The sequence below is a fragment of the Plecotus auritus genome, assembly GCF_963455305.1.
Source record: "Plecotus auritus genome assembly, chromosome: 3".
NCBI lineage: Eukaryota > Metazoa > Chordata > Mammalia > Chiroptera > Vespertilionidae > Plecotus > Plecotus auritus.
This window is the reverse complement of record NC_137772.1, coordinates 212,111,964-212,118,072: the sequence shown is the minus strand read 5'-3', so window position 1 is coordinate 212,118,072 and position 6,109 is coordinate 212,111,964.

Genomic DNA, 6,109 nt, shown 5'->3' with positions numbered 1-6,109 from the left:
GGTGGGCGTCATGGAGGTACGGTCAATTTGCATCTTTCTCTTTTATTAGTGTAGATAAATAAATCCCAACAAAAATGGCTGCGGCCACGGAGTGAACAGGAGGCTTGGATTTCCCCGGCAATAAAGGAAGCCAAACTTCACACCCGCTCTGGCCAGCCCAGGCCTCCACTCAAGGCTACAAAGTTTCAATTATAGAAGATAAATAAACCCCAGATACCAGGGCCTCTGCTTGGGTCACCAGGGGGTGTGGCCAGCCTGCAAACCACCACAGGCCCCTCGCCCAGGCCACCCCACACCCAAAGGGAACCCTCACCCCTGATCCAGGACACCCTTCAGGGCAAACCAGCTGGCCCCCACCTATGTACCAGGCCTCTATCCTATCTAATAAAAGAGTAATATGCAAATTGATCATCACTCCAACACACAAGATGGCTGCCCCTATGTGGTCAAAGATCCTGCTCCCATGTGGACACAAGATGGCCACCACAAGATGGCCAGCAGGGGAGGATAGTTGGGAGGGACCAGGCCTGCAAGGGAGGCAGTTGTGGGTGATCAGGCCAGCAGGGGAGGGCAGTTGGGGGCGATCAGGCTGGCAGGGGAGCAGTTAGGCATCAATCAGGCTGTCAGGGGAGTGGTTAGGGCGTGATCAGGCTGGCAGGCAGAAGCAGTTAGGGGCAATCAGGAAGGCAGGCAGGCGAGCAGTTGGGAGACAGCAGTCCTGGATCGTGAGAGGGATGTCCAACTGCTCGTTTAGGCCCAATACTACTGGGATTGGGCCTAAACGGGCAGTCGGACATCCCTTGAGGGGTTCCAGATTGGAGCGGGTGCTGGCTGGGCTGAGGGACACACCCCCCATGTGCGAATTTCGTGCACTGGGCCTCTAGTTTTAAATAGGATGATATTTGAGCAAAGACTAGAAAGAGATGAGGTCAATTCTACATGCTTGCCTGAAGAATGAAATTTCATAGACTTACAATCTAAATATTTAGCTTTAATTCTACCATGCTGCTAAAATTTTGCTTCCTCAAGTATTAGTTTTTAGGAAGCAGGAGATGTAATACCAGATCAATATGAATAGAAATGACTTTTTGAAAAATGATGTTAGATATGCACCTATAGATATGCACCTTTCCTACTACAGAGATTATAATGGTTGTCTTTAGATAGTTCAGAAAGATACATAAAATGGCAGTTTTGTTACCTTATTTTTCACCATCCTACCATGACATTTACACATTGAAAATTATGTTTCTGTGAAAGTAAGAACTACTTTAGTCTTAGGAACTGAAAACTGAGAGAAGGGAAGAGAAGGTGGAGGTGGGATGTAATCACCAACAAAGATTAGTTAAATTTCTCTAGACTGTTTATGACTTTATTTTTTATAATTTTGTCTCAGCACTTTTTTTTTTTAAATCCTCGCCTGAAGATATTTTTCCAGTGATTTTAGAGTGGAAGAGAGAGGGAAAGGCAGAGAGAAACATCAATGTGAGAGAAACACATCGATAGGTTTCCTCCTGCATAGGTCCAAGGCCGGCCAGGGAGGAACCTGCAACCGAGGTACATGCCCTTCACCAGAATGGAACTCGGGACCCTTTCGTCCGAAGGCTGAGGCTCTATCCACTGAGCCAAACCGGCTAGGGCTCAGAACTTTTTTTTTTAAATAAATCTTTATTGTTCAGATTATTACAGTTTTTCCTTTTTTCCCCCCATACCTCCCCTCCACTCGGTTCCCACCCCACCCCATGCCCTTACCCCCACTGTCCTCACCCATAGGTGTATGATTTTTGTCCAGTCTCTTCCTGCACCCACCACACCCCTTTCCCCCCAAGGATTGTCAGTCCACTCCCTTTCTATGCCCCTGATTCTATTATATTCACCAGTTTATTCTGTTCATCAGATTTTTTATTCACTTGATTTTTAGATTCACTTGTTGTTAGATATGTATTTGTTGTTCATAATTTTTATCTTTACTTTTTTCTTCTTCTTCCTCTTATTAAAGAATACCTTTCAGCATTTCATATAATACTGATTTGGCGGTGATGAACTCCTTTAGCTTTGTCTTATCTGTGAAGCTCTTTATCTGACCTTCAATTCTGAATGATAGCTTTGCTGGGTAGAGTAATCTTGGATGTAGGTTCTTGCTATTCATCACTTTGAATATTTCTTGCCACTCCCGTCTGGCCTGCATAGTTTCTGTTGAGAAATCAGCTGACAGTCGTATGGGTGCTCCCTTGAAGGTAACTGTTTTTCTCTTGCTGCTTTTAAGATTCTCTCTTTGTCTTTTGCTCTTGGCATTTTAATTATGATGTGTCTTGGTGTGGTCCTCTTTGGATTCCTTTTGTTTGGGGTTCTCTGCGCTTCCTGGTCTTGTAAATCTATTTCTTTCACCAGGTGGGGGAAGTTTTCTGTCATTATTTCTTTTTTTTCTTTTTTTTAATATATTTTATTGATTTTTTACAGAGAGGAAGGAAGAAGGATAGATAGTCAGAAACATTGATGATAGAGAAACATCGATCAGCTGCCTCTTGCACACCTCCTACTGGGGATGTGCCCGCAACCAAGTTACATGCCCTTGACCGGAATCGAACCCGGGACCTTTCAGTCCGCAGGCTGACGCTCTATCCACTGAGCCAAACCGGTTTTGGCTGTCATTATTTCTTGAAATAGGTTTTCAATATCTTGCTCTCTCTCTTCTCTGGCACCCCCATAATTCGGATGTTGGTATGCTTGAAGTTGTCCCAGAGGCTCCTTACACTATCTTCATATTTTTGGATTCTTTTTTCTTTTTTTGCCTTTCCGGTTGAGTGTTTTTTACTTCTTTGTATTTCAAATCTTTGACTTGATTCTTGCGATCCTCTAGTCTGCTGTTGGATCTCTGTATATTATTCTTTATTTCAGTCAGTGTATGCTTAATTTCTAGTTGGTCCTTTTTCATATCCTCAATGGTTTCACTAAATTTCTAGAAAATTCTTGAAAAACCTTATAACTGTGGTTTTGAACTCTATATCCTCCATTTCTTTCATTTGTGACCTGTTTCTTTGTCTCCACATTTTGGTTACTTCCCTGTGTTGATAGAGTGGCTTTGTGTGCTGGGTGTCCCATAGGGCCCAATGGCTCAGCCTCCCCAGTTACCTGAGGTGGACACTCTTGGTGCACCCCTTTGTGGGCTGTGTGCACAGTCTTGTTGCAGTTAAGCCTTGATTGTTGTTGGTATCACTGGGAGGAATTGACCTCCAGGCCAACTGGCTGTGAAGATCAGCTGTGTCTATGATGGGAGAACTTCTGTGCTGGAGACACCCTTAAGAGGCAAGACTTGCTTCAGTGGGGCTTTGGTGCTCACTGAGTCTGCCCCCTGAGTGTGTCCCTTATGGATCTGAGGAGTTGTAATCTGGATGGTCCCACTCTGGCCACTGGGTACACTGGCTCTTGGATCTCCAAGGACGTGCAAATTTAGCCTCTGCCTGAGGCCACCCAGCAGGAGCTACGGAGAGATCTGCAGGTTCCTCTTCTTTGGGTTTTAGAGGTGCCCAAATGAGGCCCAGCTGTGAAGCAATGCAAGCTGCTGTGGGGCCTAGGGCCTTCTTTTGAATGTTCTGGGTCTCTCTGACTCAGCTGCAGTTTGTTAGGTAATTTTAGATTTGAAAGGACCAAGCCATTCATATGCAAGAGCCTCTGCGCACAGCTTGGGCGGGGCGGGGTCTCAGGGCAGAGCAAACAGCAATGGCTTCCCGTCAGCCCTGCCCTAAGAGGCTACTGGTCTCAGTGTCCCACGGTAATAGCTGAAAGTACCTCTGAGAGAAAGCCACCCTCGAGTTCCGCCCGATGCCAGACAGTCCAGTTTCTCCCCATATGAGTCTGGGTCCCCAGTCTCACCCAGAACTGGAGTTCAGAGCAGTCAGGAGCTTGTGTCTCCCTCCCTATTGAGAAAGACAACCGCATACTCAGTTGCCAGCCCTTTCCATTCGCACACCTCCATACCTCTGCACTTTACTTCCGCAGCTCCTCTGAGTCTCAGTGTGCTTTTCTCTTTCCTTCTAGTTGTAGAATTTCCACTCAGCCAGCCTTCCTGTGGTTCTGGATGATGTCCATTTTGTCTTTTAGTTGTAGTTTTGAAGTGGTTGTGCGAGGCGGCAAGTTCAGGTGTTTACCTATGCCACCAGCTTCGTTTCTCTAAGGCTCAGAACTTTTTGAAACCATTTTAATTTTCTGTCTTAAACACCCTTGGGTCAATAAGTGCCTCTAAAATTTAGAAATCCTTAGAGAGTGTTTTAGAATATTTCATAGGTATAGCATTAAGGCCTTAAACATGGTAAATAGTAAAAATTTATTTGTCTCAAACCCACTCTAGGAAAATTTAAAGGGTAACACTATCTTAATATTTTGGGATTTGTTTTTAGATCAAAGCTTTCAGTGAATGAAAAATTTTGTTTTGTTTTTGATGCATCTAGGAAATTAGATTTGATCTTCACAAAGCAAAGAATGAAATGGATAAATTTTGAAAAATAAAGTTCTTCATCAAATTGCCTGAAGAGTTTTTATTTTTTATCATACTATTGCGTCCATATTGACTTGTAATTTAGGTGCTTAATATGCATTATGAAAGGCTGATATGCTATCTAGTAATATTAACAACACTTTAAAAATAGTTCTTACTGATTTTTGAAAGAGGAAGGGAGAGGGAGAGAGAAACATTGATGTGAGAGAGAAGCATCAAACAACTGCCTCCCCGACTCCCCTTACTGGGAATGTGTCCTGACCCTGGAATCAAACCTGAGAACTTCTGGTGCATAGGACCACACTCAACCAAGTGACCCACACTAGCCAGGGCAATAACACTTTTTAATATGTATATAGCATTTCCGTTTACACAGCATCCTCACATATATCTCACTTGCTTATTTGGTTCAGAATATACAATGTGAATGTAGTTTGCAGTATCTTTCCTTTTAGTTCTTCAAGGGGAATCTATTTTCAGGGAACTACGTCATTGCACTGGAAACATAAATCTGAAATGGATATAAGTTTGAAGAACTGGTGGCCAAGATGTGCCAAAAGGTAGAAGCTAATCTTGGCAAGGAGAGGGACTGGAGGTGACTGAAGAGTAGGTGAGAAAGCTCAGTGGAATCATAGCATGCTGAGGTCCACAAGTTGCACAACACAATGCTTTCAAAGCACAGCCTTAAAAAAGCCCAGGTGTTTAGGTGAAGAGTCGCTCAACTCCCCCCTTCTCAAACAACAACAACAACAACAAAAATCCAAAACAACAACAAACAAAAACTGCAAAACTTTTCATTACAAGAAAAATGTCTGCGAAATTATGATTTGGGAGCAGGAGGGAGAGTGGAGAGCAATCAGCAAATTTAGTTCAATGTCTAGGCAGCTGGAGAGATCTGAAAATTGAAATAAAAAAAACCACAGGCAGTCCATAAACTTGTTTAATGGATGAACATTTCTATGATAACTAAATACATATTATGTAAATATTATATTTGGTAAGAGACCCCAAGAAAATGTTAACAATGATTACTTCTAGGGAGAACTGCAGGATGAGCGAAGGGGCTAGGGACAGGTTTAGTTTTCCGTGGATCTTTACGAAATTTTAAGACGCATGCTCAGCCTTTTTTAGGAGAATCCCTTCTCCCCATCCTCCAAGCGTGGCTGCCTTCAAGATCTCCATTACTCCTGACCCATGCCCCTCCAGGGCACAGGCCTCCAACCCAACCCCCCAGGACCCGGACGGCCCGTCCATACTGCCAATCACGGAGGGGCGGCCAGGTGTGCAGTCAGGTGGACGGAAGGGGGCAGGGCTTCTAAAGCTGACCGTGCAGGGCATGGCGACGCCAAAGACCTGCAGTTGGCGGCTTAGGTGTAAGGCTGCGGCGCATGGGTGGCAGAGGGGATCCCCTATTATTATTACTAGTCCTATTGCCTTATCGGAGAAAGCACCTAGGCCCAGTGGAGTCGCCCCCGCCCGGCGCTTCAGGACCAGCAGCTCTTGCGATGCCGCCACAGTCGGCGCGCGCGTCCAGTTGCGCTGCTTAAGGAAGCCCGACTCCCGTTCCCGGTTAACGGATTCGCCACAATTTGGAGTTAGAATTTAAAATGAAAA